Source organism: Nelumbo lutea, chromosome 1 (genome assembly GCF_056320005.1).
Source record: "Nelumbo lutea isolate HS-2025 chromosome 1, American lotus-T2T, whole genome shotgun sequence".
NCBI classification, from domain to species: Eukaryota; Viridiplantae; Streptophyta; class Magnoliopsida; order Proteales; family Nelumbonaceae; genus Nelumbo; species Nelumbo lutea.
The window spans coordinates 52809486-52836960 of NC_142684.1; the positions used below are offsets into that span (position 1 = coordinate 52809486).

At 37.6% G+C, this 27475-nt stretch overlaps 1 long non-coding RNA gene across 9 annotated transcripts; it reads left to right on the forward strand.

Moving 5' to 3' along the window:
• The first annotated feature begins 365 nt into the window (after positions 1 to 365).
• Positions 366 to 27475, forward strand: LOC148874640 (uncharacterized). 9 transcript variants are annotated; one of them, XR_016105872.1, is made up of 11 exons: positions 464 to 675; positions 798 to 971; positions 1118 to 1358; positions 1461 to 1628; positions 1957 to 2174; positions 2279 to 2495; positions 2584 to 2692; positions 2789 to 2904; positions 4806 to 5055; positions 26414 to 26892; positions 26989 to 27462. It is a non-coding gene; the product is annotated as an uncharacterized LOC148874640 (long non-coding RNA). The 9 variants fall into 9 exon arrangements; XR_016105875.1 differs by having other exon boundaries at positions 26418 to 26892; XR_016105874.1 differs by lacking the exon at positions 26414 to 26892 and having other exon boundaries at positions 26989 to 27475.

The following is a 27475-nucleotide window of genomic DNA, read 5'->3' on the forward strand; positions in this document are numbered from 1 at the left end:
GACGGTAGACCGTCTGTTGGGTCTACCATTGAAGGTAGTCTATGAGATCTGCTCCTGGTATGAATGGGAAGTAGTGAAGTATTAGCATGTGCAATAGACCTTCTCTGAGTTTTAGTCAAGAAATACCCAAACTACCCCTCCTCGAAATAAAACCCATAGTCTTTTCGTGGGTGGTTGAACCGGATTTGTTCAGCTAACAGCTGAACACCCGTAAATATTAGTGTTTTTTTTTCGAAATGCCGATGTGGTAGCTTGTGATTGGCGGGTTCAAATATCCCGTGAACCCACAGGTGCACATAACGTGGACTTTCATAATCCAGGCTTGGGACCCAACTTTACACTATCTCGGCATTAGAATTTTGACAAAAGCTAGCCCGAGCCCGACCCATCAACAGGTTTCGGACGTTCTAAAAATTCCGTCTCTTTTTCTGTCTGGCTGCTTATTCCCGTTTTGATAAGTATTTCTGTCTGGCTGCATTGGATGGAGGTGAAGGACGTGGTAATTACTATAAAAGAGTTGGTGTTTTCCATTCAGAGAAGAGGTCGATATCATGCTTCTAGAAAAGAGAAAATAGAGAACAAAACCACTCGATTTCCTCAGACTTACCTGCGAATGGCGATCCATGGCTCCAGAGCCAGTTCACTCAGGTGGAGCTTCGCAGCTTGAATTCCTATGTGAGTAATCCTCAAAAACCCTAAAACCCAAGTAGCTTTCTTGTTTGTGGGTTACTTCGATGTTTTGTCTGTTTTCTTGGTCTTGCATTTGAACCTGCAACGTTGGCGACTGGTTTCTGCAGCTCCTCTCAATGAAGAGGGAGCTCGGGCGAGTGACAATTAGACACTTGCCTTCCAGGATGCCAAAGCTGAAAACCGTTGGAGAGTCTTTGACTGAGGAAAAGAGGGCTGCGTGTTTGCTTGAATCGTATCGGGACATGGACGAGGAGGTAGAGGATTTTTAAGTCTTCCTTCGGGTCAGTACTATTATAGGATCTGCAGCTTGAATGCGTAACCGTTGAATTTGAATTCATTTTTTTTCATGCAGTTTATGGTTTTGGGTTGAGAAACCGGTACTGGGGTTAAGGATTTTAAGTAGAGTGAGCAAATCATATCGTTACAGGTCTATTTGAAACTGCAATCGCATGTGAATGCTGGAATTGGCAGCGGAGCAAAGAATTCGACTGCATTTCTGAAGGCTGCTACGATTACATTTCTTCACACCATCAGTGGATCTGAGAAAACGTCCTATGTTGCTCTTATAAACAACCACCTAGCAGAAGATCAGTCTTGAAGAGATACCTTCCTATAGATCCTTCCACTAATGATTTCTTTGAGATTGTAAAATATGGCGTTCTTCTATGGTGATTTCCCTGTTAAGCCCTTTGCTTTAATTTGAATTTGGAGCTAGTTTTTCTTTCTTGGTTTTGGGGCTTTGTAATCTGAAGGCATATTCTTTGATGTAGTAAACTTATCAATGTGGCAGTCCCTGGGACAACCGATGAACCGGCAATCAATACAAAGAGGGTGCTGAACCCTTGGGAAAGGAATGAAAATCTTACACTATCCCTCATTTCTGCTAAGGCTATTGGGTGTACAGTAGTCAATATTGGCACGCAGGACTTCATAGAAGGGTAAGTATACATGTTGTTTCAGTTGTTAGTTCTTTTCAGTTTTCAAGAATATTTTGGTCCTGCCACTAGTTTTTTGATAGTTTTCTCAATATTCTGTTCCATGCCAAAGTACAAAGAAGTAAAACCTATTAACCTAATATTCTATTAGGTTCTTTTCACATGAACCCTGAAGATTATCTAAAAAGTGCATGATAAAGCCTGTAAACTTCAAACAAGATTGGAGTTTGCTATCTTTCTTTATTTCATTATTCTGCCCTTGCTTGTACAATAGTCGATACCATATGCTTGTTAAGTACAATGTTAAGTTACGGGTTTGGTGCTGTTGTAGTGCACATCATTCATGCCTCTCAGTGAGCTATATGACCCAAGTAGAGGGTATCTTGTGAATGATGTATAGTTGAAGCTGAGGTTGCAGTCCGTAGGGTTGTGGATTATTGGACATATGATTCAAAAAGGGAAACGGGTTATGTTGGACTTAAGAACCAAGGAGCAACCTGTTACATGAATTCTCTGCTCCAGACTTACCATATTCCTTACTTCAGAAAGGTTAGAAACTTAGTATACATGCAGAAATTCTCTTTATCTAGTTCAGTGTAACTTATCATCTTATGAAGAAGAAAACCTTTTTTTGTCTGGAATTTATATATCAGGCTGTATACCACATGCCAACAACTGAGAATGATATGCCATCGGGAAGCATCCCTCTGGCTCTGCAGAGCTTATTCTACAAGCTCCAGTACAGTGACAACAGTGTTGCAACAAAAGAGCTTACCAAGTCTTTTGGATGGGACACATGATTCTTTCATGCAGCATGGTGTGCAGGAACTTAATAAGGTTTTGTGTGAAAAGCTTGAAGACAAAATGAAGGTGTTTTTTGGTGAACATAATCTTTTTTTTAGAAAGTTTCATCTCATTGCCAGGACTATTTTGATTTTGATTTTTTTTGGGTGTTCAGGGGACCTGTTGTAGAGGGTACAATACAGCAATTATTTGAAGGGCACCATATGAACTACATTGAATGCATCAATGTAGATTACAAGTCTACAAGGAAGGAGTCATTTATGGTATTTTTGTTTTAATTTCAATCTGAATTGTAGAATGGATTTTATTGCCCTTGCCAATCTCCTGTGGTGCTGAAAGTGTCCATGTATAAATGACAGATCTTCAGCTTGATGTCAAGGGCTGTAAAGATGTTTATGCTTTTTTTGATAAGTATGTAGAAGTTGAACGTCTTGAAGGTGATAACAAGTATCATGCTGAGCAACATGGGCTACAGGTATAAAGGCTGGATAACAATTTATGTGAAAAGCTTATAGAACTTCTGTGTCTAAATACTTGAATAAAAAGTGGCTCAAGGCAATTAGTTGTTTTTTTGATGAATCTTAAGGCAATTAGTTGTTTTTGATTTTTGATGACCTTTTTCCCATCCCCTCCAAAATGCAGCATTTTAGTTTTTTCCCCAAGCAAATGGTACGTTAAATGCTAACCTACCATTGATAGCATATTAATTTATCTTATTCATTTGATGGGTAACTGTTAAATTTTATTAAACATGGAACAAAAAATGTCACATATAATACATGCAATATATTCCTTAGCTTTAGACTAGTATTTGCCACCTAGTCCTTTCCTTTTCTCATTACATTCAACATTCAGACAATTGACTGCAAAATAGTTGAATCCCATTTGCCCCTTGTTTTGCCATTGCACCAGCTATACAGTTTATTAATAAGCTCTTTCCATTCTCATTAGGTCATGGTATTCCTCCCTTGTGCTTTTGCCTTCTTTGAGGGGATTACTCTGATTTGAAAGATAGAAATAGTTTCAAATGAAATAGTTTTCCTTTGTTGCAGAAATTGAACAAGAGGATAAAGGGAGAACATTGTTATAGTTGTTGTAGTCATCATTATCTAAGCCTTGTTTCAAGTTTCTACCATATGGAGTTGGCTACATGAATCCTGTTTCATTATTCCGTTTTCTTCAGTTTCATACATGTTAAATAATGAGCCCTTAAATCATTTCTTACTAGTTACTACTACAATCCATGTTCTTCTAGCCTTTTCAAATTATGGGCCCTTAAATTGTGAGTCCTTAAAACATTTCTTGGGCATCTATTTTCTTTTCTATTTTTCTTCCATTTGGTAGCTTTCCTTTTGGAATAGCAAGTCTTTACACCTAATTTATTTTAGTCTTGTAGTAAGGAAAAATCTATTTGACTTGAGTTTGACCCACTTTTAAATGCTATTTAGTGTTCATTCATGTGAAATTGTAACCTTTTTTATATTTAATGAAAGCCTTATTTTATTCTTCTTATTATTAAAAAATGTTATTAAATGTTCATTTATCAAAAAAATTGTTGTTAAATGTTCATTCTTTTTTAAAATGTCTTTAGTATTGTCATATTATTAGCTGTTACAGATTTTAAAACTATATCTCTTGTTTCATTCTTCTCCAATGACCATGGTTTAAAATACTGACATGCATGATGCACATTTTTTCTTTTCACATAATGTAATTCAAATAGTTGAAACTTTTTTTTTTCTGTCTGAGTTTTTTAATGATGGACATGTTGGGGGGTGTTTAGTGTTTGAACATAAGGAGACCCCCCCCCCCCCCCCCCCCCCCCCCTCAATGTTGCAATATTTTGAACCTTGCCTCAAACCAAAATCCTCCATGCCTCCATGCACATATTGTACCCTACACTTGCTTTCCCCACAAATAAATTTATATCTCCTTTATAATGATCTTCTATTCATTTGGAATTTCTTGTATTATGAGTCCCTCCTTGCGTAGAGGGTTTGCTGGTTGTTTGAGCATTTTTATTCTTTTTTTTTGGGGATGGATAATAGGTTGTTATTGTGGTGGCATGCAATATTATCTAGTTATATTTGCCAATCAAAATAAAAATCTACATTGTATTAAATGAGAAAATACAAATGTCTTAATTTTCGATGCAGTGATTTGTTTGAATAACTTGTGATTTATTAAAAATAATAATAAAATTTTTTAGCTTTTAGCCATGTGAACTGATTTAGTTTAATGCTTAATTCTGGTAATTGAACAAAAAATTATGACATTTAGCATCTTTTTATTTATCTTTTCTTTTCATTTGGATTGGATTAAGTATGCTGCTTGAAGATGGTTATTAAAGGGACTACTACTATTTGATTCTTTCAGGATGCTAGAAAGGGGGTATTACCAGTGCAGTTCCAGCGTTTGGTGGTTGTCAACCTAATATAACTGTTAGAGTTGTGGTCTTTCCTTGATGATTTGGTGGTTGTCAACCTAATATAACTATCAACAGGAGGATGTTGCAAAAGAGTTTGGTATACCAGTGCAGTTCCAGCGTTTTTGGCTTTGGGCAAAGTGTCAAAACCATACTTATCGCCCCAATCGGCCATTGACACATCAAGAAGAAGCACAATCTGTGAGTACTTTCTGCTGTTATCTCTTGTCTATGTATGATATTCTACTCTTATGTTCTATGAGTTATTATGAAGCAGAAACAAATATGACCTATAACCTTGGGGGCGGGGTTGAACCAAGTTTAGGCCTGACCCCATGACCTAAACCTTAAATCTAGGCCTAATACAATCAAAGTCAATGCCCAAGTTTACCAACCCAAGCTTAGTTCAAGCTAATCCTATCACCACTTTCAGCTTATGTGAGTTTGGTTTGGTCTAGGCAAATTGGTTGGGCTTGAAAACCTTCCTGGAACTTATGTTTTGCATTTTAACTTTTCATTTAGGTTTTATAGTCTTTTATTTTTAATTTTTGGTATTGGGCTTGGGCTTCTATGAGCTAGGTATGACCTAGGGAAACTGGTGGGCATGGTTTTCAAAACTGGACCGAACTGGATAATCAAACTGGAAAAACTAGGAACTAGTCAGGTGACCGGTTCTGTTTTACCCCAGAACCATTATTTCCCCAAAAAACGTTGATTTGGTCAGCAAACCACTGACCCAAGTGGTCGAACCGTCCAACGGTTTGTCTGTTAATTATTTATTTTATAATTTTTTATTTTTTGTCAAAACGGGCCATCCATTCAGTTTGAATGGTCGAACCTTGACTTGGCAATCGGACCCCCGATCGGTTCATTGTCCGGTTCAATTTTAAAAACATTGCTGGTGGGGGTTTGAAAGCCTTCTTGGAACTCATGTTTTGCAAAAGCCCAAGCCGAGCTTGGCCAAGTTGCACCCCTACCATCGTTCTAATAAATTTTAGGTTCCATAAGAAGTGGGAAAGACCATATATATGTAGAGGAACCTATTGTCTTCTACCTCTTCAGTGTCATTATTGGACACTCCAACACACAAGTTCCAATACTTTATAGCACACCTACACCATTAAGAGAGGAAACCTTGGATGTGTCTGCTTCCCTGCTCAAGGGAAAGATGAAGAGGAAAAGAACCCCTACTAGATGTTTGACCCTCATCACTGAGGTGTTTCCCCATTTTTTGGACCACCCAACTTACCACCTGCCTGCAATCTAGGGGGTGCAACTTGGACGGGCTTGGGTTAGTAATTTTTTAAATTCTTCAAATCAGGTGTGTGACTTGCAGCCCTATTACAATGTCCCACTTCTTCCACAAAGCAGCCCACTAAACAGCACTTGAAGCATTTTCTTTCCTCCACCACCTTAGAACTAGTGACAATGCACATGGTAACCATGGCTAGATCCTAATTCACTGTTTCAACAAAGGATTATTTAGATGAACCCTGCGACCATTATAGCTTGGCCCACTGTTTTGGGCAACCCTTTGACAACACCGGCTGCCAATTGTAGGCAACCATGGCACAACCATTGAATCCTAAGTCAGGGCTACTGCATCAAATCTGTTTAGATACAAACAAGATACAAGAAGTGAATGCCATGACCTTTGTATCCGTTCAGTGTGAACTGTTGATGCTGTTTTTTCTATATTAGCCATTATCATCTTGAGGATATTAGTAGAAGTGGTTGCAAATGTTGTAACTCTAAAAGTGATATTTAAAGTTACAGTTTTCTTATATTGGTAAATAGCTTTAAAGTATGTATGGAGCATTATGATGACTTTTTTTCCCCTTTTTCTTGGTAAGCCTTAATTAGCTTGTAGTTTTGGTTGGATTACAAGTTTTCAGCCAGCAACATATTTCCATTAATGCCTTTACCAAAACATATTTCTAGCATTGCTTTTGATCAGTAAAAACCGTCTATATTGATGGTATGATTTTTAATCAATGTTTTAGTTTTTGTTATATATACTTTTAATTTTAATTGGTTTGAACATTGTACATACATGGAAAGCAGGTGTAGTAGACTATTCTGTTATCAATTTCTTTACCTGTTTATTATATCCCCAATTTGATTAATTTTATATATGTCAAAAGTTCTCAAGGATACAATCTTTTAGTATAATCCTTTGATAATCTTAAATCCAGGTAAGTTTATGTAAATCTATTATTGATTTATATATTTGTTGATTTTTCTTTAATTGAATGAGTTTTATGTAAATCTCCTTATGACTATTATTTGGAATTTTAGTTTAGATAAGTGTTTTATAGATACCGAGATTACTTTCTGGGGACGTCATTTAATAGGAAAATAGATACAATTCACACCTAGGTGATTTTTTCTGTTTTGCAATCATATATATTTTGTTTTGGTCAATAACCGAGATTTCATTAAATGATTAAAAAATGAGTACATGGAAGGGGAGCTAAAATATCTTAACTCCCCACAACTGTCACCCAAAATACAACAATAGTTACAATGAGATTTCATTAAATGATTAAAAAATGAGTACATGGAAGGGGAGCTAAAGTATCTTAACTCCCCACAACTGTCACCGAAAATACAACAATAGTTACAATTGAGCCCAAAAAATAGAATTCCTATTCACCCTTGTCTAGATAATCAATAAAAGAATTAACACTTCTTTTTATCCATGTGCATCGAACTTCCATATCCTTGGTCAACCATTTATATTTCCTTTTTTCATTGTTGTAACTCCAGAGTCTTGAGTTGTCTTAGTAGGAATCTTCTGAACTAAAAAATGATATGAAAGAAAGTAGTTTCTTGAAGAGAGAAGGAGAAGTAGAGAAGAAGAGAAGTTAAAAAAAAAAGAGAGCAATAATCTCTCCGCCCCCTTCACTTGTTATTTATACTAAAATAATAGAATAGTGCAGAGACAACTATGCCCTTATAGGGCGGCAAAACATAAAACAACATATATAACACTCAAAAACATAATAAAATTTGTACTCACATAACTACTGTGGTCCCCACCTCCTATCTAACAACAAGTAACATAAAACATCTACTTAGAAAAACATCATAAAACTAATTAATCTTCAACACTCCCCCTCAAGTCGGGAGTAAATGTCATACATTCCCAACTTGCGTAGATTATGTTCAAGCTTGTTTTTTGCCACCCCTTTAGTGAGAACATGAGCCAGCTGCAACTCTGAAGAGACATAAGGCAAACAAACTTCTCTGCTTGTTATCCCTTCTCTGATTGTGGGCAATATTGATTGCAGCCTAATTGTCATAGTATAACATCATAGGTTCCTCTACTTTCACCCTAATCTCACTCAAAAGAGATCTAGCCCAAATAATTTCCGATTTATTGTTGCTCTTTAACACTAGGAACATTGAGGACAATATTCATTTTAAGTGTGGGGGAGTTAGATTATGGCTATGCACTTCAATCAGCCCAATACTTATATACATGCATTGACAGGCCAAATAAACTGAAAATCCCCTCGAGATCATTACTGTTTATTAGGTGAATTCAAAGAGGGAATACAATGAGTTGAGGGAGACTACTATATGTGTTAGTTTTTATTATTGTGAATGATCCAACTGAGCACAATGCATGAAGTTAAGGGAGCTGAATATGACTTTCATCATGACCAGCCCTAACTACCTTCATGTGTATGATGCACTTGATTGATTTATTAATGATCACTTAAGCTAGTCTATATCTGAATTGCTAATGCGTGAGGTTCAATAATTGAAAAAGGCAAAAGAAAAAAAAAAGAAAAAGGACAAAGTCCAATTGACTCTGCTGTCATGAACTGAATAGTAAAACTAGCGGTTTATGATATGAGTTTAGTCCCAACTCTGCTATTCTCAGCTGAATAGTAAACTAGCAACTTGGAATATGAGTATTGTTATCTGCCTCAAGCCTGTGACCAGTGTGAAATGGAGCATAAAATGCACTCACACCAAAAGAAAAAAAAAAAAAGAGAAAAAGAAAAAGAAGAAAGAAGAAAATACCCCATGTGAGATGGAGCATAAAATGCACTCACACAAAAAAAAAAGGGGGGAAAGAAAAGAAAAAAAACATCGGTGACGACTGAGGTTCAAAGGGACAAAAGTTAGTTGAACATTCAATGAGGTGCAGTGACAGATTTGAGACCTAGCAAAGTGATGGTTAATTTTGGCGGTTAAGGAGCTGATTTACATATTGAATGGAAGTGAATGTTGGAACTTGAAGAATCTCATATTCTCCCTTTCCTTGGTTCTTATGTATGTGATAAGAATGGTAGTTCATAGGAATTGATCAGAATACTTACACAAGTTTCCCGACTATTCATAGCATTCTCCTCCTAAAAAATCATCCGGTAAATGGTGAGAATAAGGGGGGATGATCAGTTTATGGCTGATGTCTTTGCTTATAGGTTCATTCGAATGGATTAGATGCAATTTTGATGTTTCTTGATTAGAAATTTCATTGTTAGAACTGCTAACCGAATTGATTTTGATTTTTGTAATGTTTGAATTGCTTGAGAAAGAATTTAGGCAATCTTAATTCTGTTTGGTCGATCTGTTCTTGATTCTTGGGTGTTCTAGAGTGCTTGAGAAAGACTCTAGAAATTCGGATCTGCTAATTAATAACCGAACTGAGTGAAGGTTAGAGATAACTTGCACAATTCGGTTGGTGATTATTTAAGCTGAATGATGCCCTAGAATGTCTAGATCCTAATGCATGCAGAATTTTGAAAGCGAGAATCTTTCAAGGTTGCTAGAATGTGGTGTATTTTTGTTATAAGGTGTGGGATATCCTGTACCTGTCCCATCCCAATAATAAAATTTTACTTATTTATTTTACTAAACCAAATTATTCATTTATTTGTTTTAATAAATTAAGTAAATTAGATTTCTATTTATTTAATTTACTAAATTATTCAAGTAATTAATAATTTGTTTAACTAATAAGTTATTTCTCTCTCTCTCTCTCTCCGAGCCTAATATTTAGGGCTATCAATAGGTTAGGTCTCAGTTGGGATTAAACCGGTCCACGGGCTGTGCCAGGTTCAAGTCGGTCTTTGCCTTCATATCAGCAAAAGGCCTAGGTTGGCCATCAAGCCTAGACCTTAAGCTTGAGGCCGACCCTCATATAAATCCCAAAGCATGACTAGGAAATTTTAATTCTTTGTTTCTCTTATTTTATTGCCTAATCATTTATATATTTATATTATTAAGTTAAATAATTTTATTTATTTATTCTTATTAAAAAAAATTGCTAAAAATCTCTCTTCCATAATTGTTGCTAAATATCTAATTATTTGTAATGATGCCATTAATAATAGATATTTGAGGTAGTTTTAGGGACTTGTTAGATGCTTTAATATCATGTTTTTTTTTTCTTTTTTATTTTCCTTTTGAATTTTGGTTCATTCGTGCAATCTCTTTTTCTCCCTGGGTAGATTTTTAGGGACTCATTAGATGCTTGAATATTGTGGTTTTTTTTCTTTTATTTTTCCTTTGAATTTTGGTTCATTCGTGCAATCTCTCTCTCTCTTCCTCTCCCTGGGCAGATTTTTAACTTTCTAGCTCCCTTTTGAGTACAAATCAGTATGTCCAATTTTCTCACCGGTGCTTCTTAATTTTCATTGGTCATTTAATTGTTCAGAAGGAAAAGGTTTGCGCTTTACCAACGATCATGATCTTTTAGCAATAATGGCACTGTCCAAAACTTTATTCACCTCTCTGACAAATTAATGTTGGACACATTACTCTAACTCCTCAAAAAATTACCAATTGAAAAAAAAATCTTTTCTATTGGATTTTTGGATGAGATTGAATGCAATTAGTTATTAATTGGAGATATGCTCAGCTTGGTTGTTAGCTTGTAAGAGACCAAGAAAATGCAATTTGTCATGAATTTGTGCCCACTTGCTGGTTTTGACGAAGTACTAGAATTTTAATCCATACCAACACCAGCAAAGAAACATTTGAAAGTTTACCACATGCTTTGAAATGGATTTATTCTTGTTTAATGTTGTGTGAATATCTTCTTGTCAATATGGGCACTCAATCTGTTGTTGCAAGTGTAAATATCTTCTAATGCTGTTATTATTTGATTACTTTAAATGGATTTATTTTGTTTAAGACTCATTTTTATAATGAAACATTAGGCGTAATATGCATTGCTTTTCTTGTCAATATGGGTGCCCAATCTCTTGCAATTGTGAACTTTGATAGCAATTCATATACTTTACCCATATGATCTGCAAGTATCTTTCCAGATTGCAAGAATGGGGTGTATCTTTATTATAAAAATTTGATTCAACAACTTATGGTTGTTTGTACTCACTAGATTCCCGCAATTTTTCCTTGTGGAATTATGGTGGACTAATCCAAAATAGTTAACACGAGATACCCTTTCCCATGGCAATAAAATAGGTGGATCTTTCAATTCTAGCAATCTCTCCACCTTTTCAGCTCTTCCAACTCCCAGTTGTTTGCGTTCCTTCTGAATTTGGTAGCTCCAACTACATTATTTCCAATCTGTTCATAGCAGTCCTTGATGAAACAATGCTCCTTGGCAGCCTTTACCGAGAATAACTTTTGATCATTGGCCAATCTCATTGTCCAAAGACAATTTAAGGGGAAGGGGTCCATCTCCTTTCCAGTTTGAGAATATGTGGCTTTATCACCCAAGATTCAAAGAAAAAGTTAGGGAGTGCTGGGCAAAGAATAACCCAAGGGTTAATTGGGAGGGTATGAAGTTCCATCTGAAGATGAACAAAAATGATCTTTTGTACTGGTAGATGTTATTTATGGTGAATATATTGATGGATTTTATTTATGAGTGAGACGCATGGGGTTCTCTCCAATTCTTTATACTGCCTTTTGGGGAAAATCTTGCACTTTAAGTCCTTGAAACCTGATGCTGGTAAGCTGTTTGCCAATCTTTTGCGGATATTTAATATTTTTCTTGAATATTCATCATTTCTTAGAGGTTTGAGAGATTAGAAAGGACTCCTATGGAGAGGGAGAGTGCTCCACCTCATGAAAGTGAAATGGAGTTTGTGGGCCTGAAAATCACCATTTAGCATTTGACTATATAGAGCTGAAAGAAAGTAGGAAGGTGTTATGGAGGAAATTATTATAGATAAATATGGGTTGGTGGTCGATAATGCCTGTAACTTAAGAAATAAATAGTACGCACTTCAACACTCCCCTTCAAGTTGGAGCACAAATATCATAGAACTCCAACTTGTTACTATATGTTTTTGTCTATAGCCATATTTTCTTCTTTATATGTCAATTATTTATTGTTACTAATTTGCTTTAATACATCTCTATAGCTCCACACTGCTGCTTTCTCATCTTTTAGCCACCCTATCAACACTTGAGAGTTCCATTCAACGATTACTCTGCTTTCTCATCTTTTGCTTTTTCCCACTTATCCATCTTGTGCTTTTTCTCATCTTTTGCTTTTTCTAACCTGGAATATTCATATGACCTGTAACTTATGGAGGAAGTTATTATAGGTGGTCAATAATGCCTGTAACTTAAAAATATCCATATGACCTGTGGTTTCATAGAGTAATTATTTGTGTTCCTGAATTACTGGTGTGGTAGAAACTAATGTTGGAAATGGTGACAGGGCGACTTTTAGATTACTGCCATGTGAGGGAATTTGCCCAAGTCCTTATAAGTAATATAGTGATCAGCCAGTTTTCTGAAATCAAAGGTGTATTATGTAGTGTCCAACTTTTGGACAACCCGTCTTTTATTTCCAGTAGGAATACATTATATTCTCACAATTAGGGGTGTCACAGATTGTTGTTGGAGCCAAGGATTTGCAGGTATGGGAAAGATAAAAGGGTTGTGGATTTGTCTTGGCTGGAACAAAAATGATCTTAGTTGTTATTTATGGTGAATATATTGGATTTTATTTATGAGTGAGACGCATGGGTTTCTCTCCGATTCTTTATACTGCCTTTTGGGGAAAACCTTGCACTTTAAGTCATTGAGACCTGGTGCTGGTAAGCTGTTTTTTGGCAAACTTTTGCGGATATTTAAAGGACTCAAATGGAGAGGGAGAGTGCTCCACCTCATGAAAGTGAAATGGAGTTTGTGGGTCTGAAAGTGGTCAATAATGCCTAGAATGTTCATATGACCTGTGATTTCATAGAGTAACTATTTGTGTTCCAGAGAGAGATATGAGAAGAACTAGGGCCGAAAGCAGTAGAGATCGAGAGTCAGTTTGTTTCTCTAACTGCTGCCTCTTTTATTGATTTACTAATGAAATGACAAATTACACCTTTGCTCTTAACTAAGAAAAGAGATAAATTATATTACATAATATAAGTAAAATACCAACTATACCCCCGTTGAAGATAAATAGAAAAGAAATAAATAATAGACACTTCAACACTGTTGGAGCACAAATATCATAGAACTCCAACTTGTTACTATATGTTTTGGTCTATAGACATATTTTCTTCTTTATATGTCAATTATTGGCTACTTTAATTTTTTTCTCTTTATTGTTACTAATTTGCTTTAATACATCTCTATAGCTCCATACTGTTGTTTCTCATCTTTTAGCCACCCTATCAACACTTGAGAGTTCCCTTCAACGATTACTCTGCGTTCTCATCTTTTGCTTTTTCCCACTTATCCATCTTGTGCTTTTTCTAACTTGGAACCACCTCCCATGCCTAGAGGTCCTGGGTTGCTTGAGTTACTTCCATCAAAATTTAATATTATGTAATAGTCTTCCAGTGGATCCTAATCTTTTTGTGTTTTACTCTTCCGTGAAATGGATAAAGCCACCTCCCTCCAATTCCTTCTAATATCATTATGGGAATATGACAAGAAAATATCCAAGTATTTTTACCTTGTGAATCACCCTTAATGCCTTCAAAGACATCATAACTAAAATCTTATTTGCGGATTAATTCTTATAGATAATCCAAGCAATTGCAACCTATCAAGAAAAAGCCAAATTAAAGACAACAAAGTTGAAAGTAGATGCAGACAATTTTCAATGACTCATTTTCGAATGAACCGATTCAGATACAAGTGAAACCAACTCAACATAGATAAAATCATCTGGTAAACAACGACTATACCTAAGCTTAATCAAACCATTCAATCAAATCCCGCAAAACCGATTCTAGACAAAGCAGGTAGAACCATTTAACCATTTTCCGAAATTGACCAAGCCCTCACTAACCATCCAATGATCGACATAATCTATACCCCCTAACAATCCTTATTTGAACTGTAAATTCGTTCTGATATATTCAACAAATCCAATTTATATAGATAAAGTAGAAAAACAATAATCTCATTTAAATAGCAAACCCAGACCTACTCAAACTTAAATAATTAAAAAATCAACCCAACTCTTTTAAATTAAACATTTTCCAAAATTGACCTATCATTCCCCAACTCTAATAACGATATTCTAAATTAAAAAATCCCATCATATTTAGAGAAATTAGGAAATCAACTCAACTCTTTTAAAAAATGAAACTAGTTCTTATCAAATCAAAACAAAGCCAAGAAACAAGCATCAATCCAAACAATCCCACCGTTTAAACAACTTAAAACAAATCAAACCATTGAATCAAATCCCACATAAATGATTTTAGCCAACTAGGAAGAACCAATTAAACATTTTCCAAAACTGACCAAGCCCTCACCAACCATCCAATGTTGGACCAAATCTAGACCCACTATCAATCCTTATTAGAACTCTAACCTCCATGTAGCAAATTCAACGAATCCAACATACTTAGATAAAATAGGAGAACAATCATCTCTTTTAAATAGGAAGGCCAGACCTATTCAAACAAACCAATTAACATGGATCAATCCAAATAATTCATTGTCAACCATCTAAAAGAATTCAAAAGAAATATTTGACATAAACAATTTAACGTACAAGAACCAGGGTTAAAACAAATCTAAAAACGATATTCTAAATTAAAGAAACCCATCAAATTAAAAGAAATTAGGAAATCAACTCAAGTTCTTTAAATAATAAAACCAGTCGTACTCATATCAACACAAAGCCAAGAAACAAGGATCAATACAAGCAATCACACCGTTTAAACAACTTAATACAACTCAAAGCATTAACCTTATATAATAAAATCAACCGATAAGAATCATGCTTATTTCAACTCTAAAGTCACTATTCTACCTTAAACAAACCCATCATATCTATATAAGATAAATCTAACCACTCACACTTATAATAGATGCCCGGTAAGAAATTATCCACATTATTTAACAAATCCATTGTAAACTATCGAGGCATTAACTAAAAAAGACCAACTACACAAAGTGTAGCTGAAGTCTACTTAAAACAACCCAAGATAATCCAAGCAAATGCAACTTATCAAGAAAAAGCCAAATTAAAGACAACAAAGTTGAAAGTAGAAGCATACAATTATTTTTTACTCATTTTCAAACGAACCGATTCAGATACAAGTAAAACTAACTCAACATAGATAAAATCATCAAGTAAACATTGATTATACATAAGGTTAATCAAACCATTCAATCAAATTCCATAAAACTAATTCTAGCCAAAGTAGAAAAAACCAATTAAACATTTTCCAAAACTGACCAAGCCCTCACCAACCATCCAATGATCGACCAAATCTAGACCCACTATCAATCTTTATTAGAACTCTAAACTCCATGTAGTAAATTCAACGAATCCAACATACTTAGATAAAATAGGAGAACAATCATCTCTTTTAAATAGGAACGCCAAACCTACTCAAACAAACCATTTAACTCGGATCAATCCAAATAATACATTGTCAACGATCTAAAAGAATTCAAATGAAATATTTGACATAAACAATTTAACGTACCGGAACCGGGCTTAAAACAACTCTAATCACGATACTCTAAATTAAATAAACTCATCAAATTAAAAGAAATTAGGAAATCGACTCAACTCCTTTAAAAAATGAAACCACTCCTACTCATATCAAAACAAAGCTAAGAAACATGGATCAATACAAACAATCGCACCGTTTAAACAACTTAAAACAACTCAAAACATAAACCTTATATAGTAAAATCAACCGATAAGAATCATGCTTATTTCAACTCTAAAGTCACTATTCTACCTTAAACAAACCCATCATATCTAGATAAGATAAATCCAACCATACACACTTTTAACAGAAGCTTGGTAAGAAGTTATCCACATTATTTAACAAATCCATTGTAAATTATCGAGGCATAAACTAAAAAAGACCAACCAACTTAAAACAACTCAAGATAATCCAAGCAAATGCAACCTATAAAGAAAAACCCAAATTAAAGACAACAAAGTTGAAAGTAGAAGCAGACAAATTTTGATGACTCATTTTCAATGAACCGATCCAAATACAAGTGAAACCAACTCAACATAGATAAACTCTTCTGGTAAACGTCGACTATACGTAAGGTTAATCAAACGATTCAATCAAATCCAACAAAACTGATTCTAGCCAAAACAGGTAGAACCAATTAAACATTTTCCAAAAATGACCAAGCCTCACCAACCATCCAATGAATGACATAATCTATACCCACTAGCAATTATTATTAGAACTGTAAATTCTTTCTAGTAAATTCAACGAATCCAACTTAAATAGATAAAGTAGGAAAACAATAATCTCGTTTAAATAGCAAACCCAGACCTACTCAAACAAACTAATGAACTTGGATCAATCCATACAATACCTTGTCAACGGTATAAAATAATTCAAAGGAAATATTTGACATAAACAATTTAACGTACAGGAATTGGGCTTAATACTACTCTAATTACGATATTCTAAATTAAAAAAAAAAACCCTCATATTTAGAGAAATTAGGAAATCAACTCATCTACTTTAAAAAATGAAACCAATTCTACTCAAATCAAAACAAAGCCAAAAAATAAGCATCATTCCAAACAATCCCACCGTTTAAACAACCTAGAATAAATCAAACCATTGAATCAAATCCCACATAAATGATTCTAGCCAAACCAGGAAGAACCAATTAAACATTTTCCAAAACTGACCAAGCCCTCACCAACCATCCAATGATCGACCAAATCTAGACCCCCTATAAATCCTTCTTAAAACTCTAAACTCCATGTAGTAAATTCAACGAATCCAACATACTTAGATAAAATAGGAGAACAATCATCTCTTTTAAATAGGAACGCCAGACCTACTCAAACAAACCATTTAACTTGGATCAATCCAAATAATACCTTGTCAACGATCTAAAAGAATTCAAAGGAAATATTTGACAATCAATTTAACGTATAGGAATCGGGCTTAAAACAATTCCAATCACGATATTCTAAATAAAAAAACCATCAAATTAAAATAAATTAGGAAATCAACTCAACTCCTTTAAAAAATGAAACTCGTCCAGCTTATATCAAAACAAAGCCAAGAAACAAGGATCAATAAAAACAATAGCACCGTTTAAACAAACTAAAACAATTCAAAGCAGAAACCTAATATAGTAAAATCAACCGATAAGAATCATGCTTATTTCAACTCTAAAGTCACTATTCTACCTTAAACAAACCCATCATATCTAGATTAGATATATCCAACCACTCACACTTATAACTGAAGCCTGGTAAGAAGTTATCCACATTATTTAACAAATCCTTGTAAACTATCGAGGCATTAATTAGAAAAGACCAACTACGCAAAGCGTAGTTGAAATCAACTTAAAGATAATCCAAGCAAATGCAAACTATCAAAAAAAGCCAATTTAAAGACAACAAGGTTGAAAGTAGAAGCTAACAATTTTTGATGACTCATTTTCAAACGAACCGATTCATATACAAGTGAAACCAACTCAACATACATAAACTCATCTGGTAAACATTGATTATACCTAAGGTTAATTAAACCATTCAATCAAATCCCACAAAATTGATTCTAGCCAAAGCAGGTAGAACCAATTAAACATTTTCCAAAATTAACCAAGCCCTCACCAACCATCCAATGATCGTCATAATCTATAACCACTAACAATCCTTATTAGAACTGTAAACTCCTTGTAGTAAATTCAACGAATCCAACATACATAGATAAAGTAGGAAAACAATAATCTCATTTAAATAGCAAACCCAGGCCTACTCAAACAAACCAATGAACTTGGATCAATTCAAATCTATAACCACTAACAATCCTTATTAGAACTGTAAACTCCTTGTAGTAAATTCAACAAATCCAACATACATAGATAAAGTAGGAAAACAATAATCTCGTTGCCTGGGATTCATCTTGTGTAGGGTTTGGTAACTGCAACCCTTCCACCTTAGCTTTTCTTATCTCTCCTTCGTCTATGAGCTCTATGTAGTGGATCGCATCTTGTAGATGAGCCTCTGTTCTATCAAAAAAGGTACCTTGGTGGCCGGGATTCTTATCACACATCCCTTGTGCTTGGCCTTTATGCATTATTCATGTGTTGATGGGACCAAGGCTAGGCCGTGTATTAGGGATCGTCCTAGGACGACATGGTAAGCAGCCTTCCATGAGATGACTTGGAACTCTTGTGAGATGGAGAACGGCCCAATCACTACCTGTAGTTCAATAGATTCTTCTGTGACGGACGTGTTCCCATTGAAGTCAGTTACCTCCATGGTATGTTCATCAGCTTCAATGTATGGATATAGATCAAGTTGACAAAGCTTCCGAGATCGACCATATATCGTCTCATCTCGAACCCCCCTACTCACGATGAAACGTATAGGGGTCAATTTTGGTGGGGGCTGCTAACATGTCCTCTAGTGTGAACTCCACATTGGTTCGATCGGGTTAGTAAGGTTCTAATGGTCTCCTAAAGACCTCTAGCACTGCTTTGATGGCTAGTTTTCTTGTCGAGGTGCTTGCCCCTAGTTTAGTGAAAAAGTGTTGGAGCTTCGGGCATTGTTCAAGTTTTTCAATCAGCATGTCGGGCTGGTATTGACCTGGAACCCCCACTACATTGATATTCCCCCTTTGGGTATGGGCCGGGAGGGGGTCAGTTTCTACCTACACTGGATCTTTCTTTACGAACTCATCTAGTTTTACCTTCTGCACAAATAACCTTCTTAGAGAGAAGCAATCCATCAAGTCATGATTTGGCAAGTGGTGATAATTGCACCATCTTCCGTCACGTCTGTCCTTTTCCTGGTCTATTCCTGATGGTGGCGGCGGAAAATTGATCACTCTGTCTTTAACTAGTTTATTGATTATCATAATTACCTCCTCCTTTGTGCAGTGGAAGGGAGGAGGGATCAGTAGGTTATTCCTTCTTCCTTGGGTAGTGTTGCGATAATAGGGCCCCTACCTGGGCCCTCCGTTGTTCTAGGGCTTTCAATCGACTACATAAGCTTCACTTCTCCAATATGGTATAGGCTGGTTTAGGGTGTTCTTAGCTGTGCAGTTTGACCTCTCCGTGCACCTCCACAATTGGCTGAATGTTTCTATTTCTACGTTCTCAATGTCTATCTTGTAGGGATGCTGCATTCCCTATATGCACTACTTGACAAAGCTCTTCTCCGTGGTGTGTTCATCGAAGATGGAATGGGTCAATTTTTGAAACCTCACAACATACGCCAAGAGGTCCTCTCCCAAGCTCTACTCTGTGTTTCTTAAGTCAGCCATTGTCAGCTTCCTTTCCAAAGTGAACAATTTTGACAAGAATCTCTTTGCCAGTTCAGCCCATGAGTTGATACTTCCTACAATGAGGCTGACGAACCAGGTATACGTTGTGCCAGTCAAGGATTTTAAGAATTCACAGACCTTGAGATTCCCAACAAGAGGAAGGATCCCAAGGCATCTTCATACTTACTCATGAGCTCTTGTGGGCTTCCCTTCTGCCCGTTATATTGTGGCCAGTGTTACATAGGGGAGTAACCGAAGGGGAAAGGCTTGTACAAGGTTCGATCAAAGTATGGCTTCTGTAAGATGGCAAAATCCTACACTTAGTTATGACTCTCTACCACTAGCTCCTGGACATACTCTCTCAACTCATCTTGACTTAATGGGGTTTCTACTGTTGGATCTAGTTGGGGAAGAATCATTGATTGCCCTACAAAGTTCCATCCTGTTTGCACGGGTGTGAGATTAGATCTAATGGGTTGCTTCGGTGCAGAAGGCTTGAGGTTGGAAGCAAGATGGCTGATGGGGATGCTCATGGGGGTGGCGGCTAGAGTGTGGGGAGATTGTTCAGCTGGCGCTATTTGCTGGAGGAGGACCTGTAGGGCATTCCTTGTCTCTTCTTGTGCTCATTCAAATTTTTCGAACAGAGCCTTGAAATAGTCCTCAAATTTGTATACCTTGTTTGAGATTATCCCAATGTTAACTTGATTGGTTGCCTTCATTTCAAATTGATTTTCCACTCCTGGGTTAGTATCCTCAAGGACGTTATCACGCTCCTTAATGATTGGTGTAAGGTTGATCCCTCATGCAGCCATCCTCTATGATCAAGGATGGAACTAGAGATTCTAATGTGAGTAAGATGGTGGTTAGGATAGAGGTGATGGTCTCCTTGAAAGACAAAGGAAGACCGGGGATAAGGAATCAAACAGAAGGTTAAGGCGAAGAGGGTGAAGAGATAGGTGAGTAGGGAATCCAATGATAGGGCTAATCAATGATTGGATAAATGAATTTCGTTATGGAAAGGATCTCTATTTATAGGGAAGACCACGAGATCCTTAAAGGAATGAGCTAAAGGTGTTTGTCTTCTATTAGGAAATAGAATATTGGATTCATTGTCGGTCATTAAGGAGCATTGCTAGGGTTTTGCCACATGTTCTTATGGGATCTCTTGAAGGTTGATTTTCATTTTTCCAAAGATCCTCATAACTCATGTGTACTTCCGCCTTTCACATCTCACTTAACTGATGTGGAACATGGTCACGCGTGTAACTTAAAGTTTCACATGCAACCAATATTCGGTCTTGGTTTTAGTGAACCACAACTCCATAACAGCCCAAGGTTTATTGCGAGGTCGGGTACGCTCGGACCCCTTTGTGGGTTCAGCTTGTATATGTTGTGGGCTTGTGCTGGTAATGGGTTCATTGCAGACCTGCAATGCATCGCGATGCACCGTAGGTTCATTGTAGGTTTATCGCAGGGAAAGGTCGGCTATGGGCTAATCGCAAGCGTTTGTATGGTATCAATCCAGTATTTATTGTGCTTTTAGGGACTAAGCAAGCACTATGTACCAATAGTAGCCAAACTAACGAAGTACCTAGTCTGGACGGTAACAGGCAAGCTGAGCCTCACTTGTGCGATCAAGATAAGCAATGACACAAAGCCACGTTATCAATCGTGCTATGCTTGCAACAAAACTCTCGACCCCCACATCACACTGTGGGTCACTGTCTTCGGGAACTACAACACTGACATAGAGTGGCATTGAGTGGGGCACAGCCTGGGCATACGGCCTCCATATGAACCCATCGAGCGAAGCCGGCTTCAAGTCAATTTCACTCATCTTGAACTGCTTGTGCATGTCAGCTTGAAACTAGTGTTTTCCCCTGCAAACTTCAACTACCTTCCCCTCATATTCGTCCCCCTACATAGTGGCAACAGATATACGCATCAGAGAAAGAGGTCGAGGTGTGACACTGAGGCCAAAGCGCTCACACAAAAACATCCATAGGAAGGGTGTGCATACATAACTGATATGCCTCTTGCAACTCGAGTCCATAATTTGTTGGACAGTGTCATCCATCTGTTCACATAAATAACCTAGGAACATAAAGGCCAAGGGTAGTTGATGGCCACTGGCAGCTAGGACAAGGGGGACCAAACCATGCTCTACCCATAGTCAGGAAATCCCGGGAAAAGAAATCGAAAACCAATATACGAAATGAAAGCAGCGAGGTGGCATTGGCTATCTGCCCTGCGTACCATCACATTCCCCCTATCGTGGGACTCGAACCAATACTCTAACCACTGCTCCAAAGGCATCTTTTCCCAGGCAGAAGACTGGTCCACTAAGGCTTTGTACGAGGCAATCTCATCGATGATTTCATCGCACATCCCTCTTAAATCAAAAGGAATGGATTCAATGTGTTGGAGATGCTGAGCAGATACAAAGCCCTCGATGGGTAATGCCAATAACACAACCACATCCTCAATAGTAATGGTAAACTCCCCGAATGCGCCCATGAACGTGTGGGTATGGCAACACCAATGTTTCAAGCGGGGCTTTACATATTTCACCCTTTCTATAAGAGAGATTTGTGTAACAATCCACAAACTGAAGAACACTGGCATCCTACAACATCCAACAAATCCGTGTTGTACAACACCGACCGATCCAGATGGCCACATAGTCACATCAAATCCGTGTTGTTGATGACATTGAACACACCATCTTTACCCCTAAACACTGGCATCGATGGCCAAAAACCCCGTCCCACGATGTCCACCACAGTTGTTTCCCTCTCCAATAGTAACTTCCACTTCCTGACGAAGTTGACGAAAGGATAGTCATTGTTCTTTTGATGAGGAGCCATGATTGGCAGAAAACAACTAGGATGTGAAACAAGAACAAGAGCACAAAGAGGGCTACAAGGTAGACAAAAGAGTACACAGAAAGAGAAAAGAGAGACGATAGCAAGAAGGCGAAGTAAAGAGATATCGGGCTTGTTGTCTCTTTATAAGTGGTTTTCACATGTTGGGAATGACAAATGGCACCGGGGAAGATGAGCAGGCATGAGTACAGCCCTTCAGTCGAAGCGTAACAAAAAAGTAAGTGAAACTTACTCATCTACCCTCTAAAAGGCAGGACAAAATGGCGCATTAATTTAAACAAAGTGTCATTGTCATCAACCGCCACTTTAAATATCGAATATCACATCCCTATTGCACGAGCGAATAGACCGCATTTATTATGATATGACAGTTAAGAAAACCTAATGATCCCTACCACATCCTCATTACTTAAGATCTTCCTTGACTTCCATCAGTCATTGAATATGATAAGTCATTGAACCTTACACCATTAACCGGTACCGTGTAGCCGCAGAAGACATTACTTTGACATACAAGGGGGCTGAACGCCCACACTGAAGCGACAACGTGAATGTCTTTTGCTAATTTCCTTCCTACCAATGGTTAGGGGGGCTAAAGCTCGCAAATCCAATACAAAGTTGCCCACCGATAGAAAGCAAATCATCAAAAGACAGGGGGCTAGACCACAGAAGGGATGAAAACCAATCGAAGAACAAACACCTAACTCTTGCCCAAAGCCACTAACACACAAAGACACACACGGTTGCTTAAGTAACTAATTCCCAACCTGTCAACAAACAGGGCAGTTGACAAAAGCCCAAATGAACTTTCCTTCAACCACATGAAATCGCAAAATGGAGTAGATCTCTAGACCTAGTGCACAAATACTTACCAACCCATCACAGAACCTCAAGGCAAATGTGAAGGCAAAATGCTTATTGATAAGATTCCACTTACCAATAAGCAGGGGGCTAATGTAGGTACATAGTGCTCGCTTAGTCCTTCAAAATCTAGAAGACACTGAATCGATACCATATAGATGTATGCAATCAATCTTTAGCTCATCAACCACCTGTGATGAACTTGTAGTGTAACATACATTTGCAATAAACACACGGCTCATCGCATGATCACGATGGACTTACACTTGACACGAGTTTAAAATAGGTTCTAGTTAAACCAACGATGAATTTTATACACGTTTGGTTCTGCGATGAACCATGGATGCGCACGACTCTGTGATAAATCTCAAACACACACAGTTCGATGATGAACTCCGAAGGAGAGCGGTCTCGCAATAAACCTCAGATCGTTACAAAGCTGTAGTTCGTTGAGAACCAGACATAAGTACTGACCGTACATGTAATTTTAAGTTGCACGCGTGATAAGGCACCATGTATGTTTAATAAAAGGCCGCCTGCTATGCAATGACGTCACTAGCGCCAAGTTGGTTAAATAAGTTGTGAAAGGCAATAGCACACATGGATTATGAGAATCCTCAAGTGAAAGGAAAGTCAACCATTGAGATATCTCATAAACACATGTGGCGAAACCTTAGCAATGTTCCTTAATGACTGACAACAAATCTAATATTCTCTTTCCTAATAGAACAACACACTTTTGGCTCCTTCCTTCTAGGACCTCAAGGTCCCTTCTTATAAGTAGAGATCCTCCCCGTAATGAAGACTATTCATTCAACCATTGATTAACCCAATCATTAGATTCCCTACTCAACCGTCTCATAACTCCCCTTACCCTAGCCTCCTAGTTGATTCTTCACACTCGATCTTCCTTTATCCTTCAAGGAGACCATCCCCACCTAGCCTGACCACTTCCTACTTATACTTGCCATATAGAACCTTAATACAAAGACTAACCCGTGATCTGGAAGTAATCTTTGAACATCATAACAGAGCAAAAAATAGATTTGCCAATGTGCTAACCACCCTGGGATAAAAAATCCAACCCAACAAAGATACGATCGACATCACTATTCAAACACCTTGTGAGCCATCAATCGAAAAATTTGGGCACTAGGTAGAAAAAGAGGATGAAATCATGGCAGATGATTGCAGACATAACATAATACAAAAGCTAAGTAATCCAAGGGTGTAACACAGGACAGCAAGGTGATTCTGAAATTCTAATTGGTGAATGGGGCACTGTACTATCGACTAGCAGATGGGGTCAGAACGAGGTGTTTGGGGTCGAAGGAGGCAAAGATAGTCCCAAGAAAGACCCATAGAGCGTACTACGGGGACATAAACAACACACTATATAAAAGGCTATAGAGATTACGGTACCACTGGCCAGTGATGAAGACAAACGCAGCTAGGGTGTAGAACAAATATGAGAAGTGCATCGCAGAAATAGATGGAAGAGAATGCTTCACGGTGGGGAAGGAAAATCGAGGAGCATGTATATTAATTACCTAAAAGACAACACGTTGCCAGTTGACCCGGCAATGAGGAGGAGACTTTTATCGAGGGCCAAGAGGTTTTATTTTTAGGAAGGAATGTTGTACAAAAAGTCTCACAGTGGAAAGCCTCTGTAATGTCTAACTAGTGAGGAAGTAGAAGAAGCATTAGAAATGGCCCACAGCTCTGAACCCACCACACATCAAGGGCAAGTAGCCTTGTACAATCACATCCTACACATAGGTTTTTTCTAGCCCACCATGGTAGAAGATACTTAGAAGCACGTGCGCAAATGTCATAAGTGCTAGGTGCATGCCAAGAGGATACACAAACCTGCTAACAACCTCCACCCCGTCATCATGCCCTGGCCTTTCCACACCTGGGGAGTAGACCACATAGGCAAGATCCACCCACCCTCCAGGGGGTATTGTTTCATAATGGTGGACACAAATTATTTCACTAAGTGGGTGGAGGTTGTACCTTTATGAAGAATCTGTGTAGAAAATATAGCGAACTTCCTCAACCAACATGTAGTTCATCGATTCGGAGTCCCAATGAGGATTTGGACAATGGCTTATCCATCAAAAATCAGGAAGTTTGAGACCTTTTAGGGCAGCACGAAGTAAGGTTAGGAATGTCCACAATGTATTACCTACAAGGGAATGGGCAAGCAAAAGCCACTAACAAGACTTTATTAAGAATGTTGAGCAAGACAGTGGCTAACAATCAGAAGGACTAGTCAAAAAAGTTGTCAGAAACTCTCTAGCCTTATCGCACCACAATTAGAAAAGTACGCAGGCAACGCCCTATTCCCTAGTATACGACCAAGAAGCAGTACTACATGCAAAGATACAGACGGTCTCCGCTCATGTAGCCTTCGAGATGGGAAAGAGATTCAAAACAGAAGACATGGATCAGCTCCTTGACGAAAAACTAGACGGTATTGACAAGGAAAGGGAAAAGTTGTTACAAAAACAAATCAAGTACAAACAAGCCTTAGCCACAAACTTTAACAAACTAGTGAAGCCCTGAAAATTTAGAGCAAGAGACAAATTCTTTAAGACATCACTCCATGTTAGACAAGGCAAATCTACTGGGATATTTGCTCCTACTTGGGATGGACCATACATGATCAAGGAAGCTCAGCCGTCTGGCTATTATGCGCTAAAACCACAGACACTAGGGAGGAGGATGAGAGATGGAGAATGACAACTAGTTGAAGCCTTATTTTGAATAAGTTGTATAAGATATGATGTGATTGTTACATGTATTTCTTTTAAAAATGAATGCATCAAATATATTACTCATTCTTAGAAATCCTACAAGTTCTTATGTGATTATAACTAGTGTACTTAGATTGTAAATAAAGTGCGAGGAATTCATGAGGCATATGTTAACAATTCATATTTTGCGATAGGATGCATTTTCTCAATAAGCTTTAAATCTTGCAATAAAGTTATGATGTACCCATGTATTATAAAAATGCAATAAGGATATGATTCTTTGCCAATACATGTTATATACTATGTGTGTGCTAAATCTTGGATATGTCTCTCATACATATAAGTAATTATATGCTCACTTATTCCCTGGCGACCCTAGGAAGGCCGTGGCAACCACAGGCACACACTCATGTTCCCTGGCAACCCCAAGAAGGCCCTGGCAACCCCCGGAAGCGCTTTCATATCCCATGCCCACCCCAGACTTTCATTCATATTCCATGGAAACCCTATGATTGCCCTAGAAACCCTAGGAGTGCTCATATTCCCTAGCAACCCCCTTATATTCCTTAGCAACCTCAAGAAGGCCCTAGCAACCTTAGGCATGCTCACAAATTTCCTAGTAACCCCAGGAAGACCTGGCAACCTCAAGCGCACTCACATATTCCCTAGCAACCCCAAGAAGGCCCTGACAACCCCAAACGCGCACTCTTATTCCCTAACAACCCCAGGAAGGCCCTAGCAACCCCAGACGTGCACTCTTATTCCCTGGCAACCCCAGGTGTGCACTCTCATCCCCTAACCACCCCAAGCGCGCTCACACATCCCCTAGCATCCCTAGGGATTCTTTGGTGACATCAGGTATGATCTTTTGGCTAACTTATAAGTGCAGGTACTTTATCTAATTTATAAATGCAGTGGTCTAATGGGGAATAAATTAACCCATTCCATGTGTAGGCAACAATACTGTGCCCAAAGCAGCACTGGCCCTAATTAATGATGTTTCACTTCAACAAGAGAGCTCAAGTAGTCTTCTCGTGTGACGACCAAAACTTATCGCAAGGGCGGCAAAGGTCTAAGGCTCATGATTCTATAATCGCTTTTACAGGTGTGATTGCGATATGAACATACCTTATGTTAAATATCTCCACTCTAACTAAAGTCCCAACCGTATCATTCGCACATAGACCTATTTTCTCAAGGCGTGATGACATTCGCCCCGATTGGTAAGAAACCACATCCCACTTCAGATAACCCTTTTGCTCTTGAGGATGTTTTGGAATAGGAACAACACTCGGTTCTCATTATTTCTAACGGTTTGTGGTTAAATACACACTATACATACAATGATAATCAACTACAATCAAAAGCCAGTTGTACTTACATTAATACTTGATTACGATTAAAGTCTAGTATACTTACGGAGGTATTCATTTGCAATAAA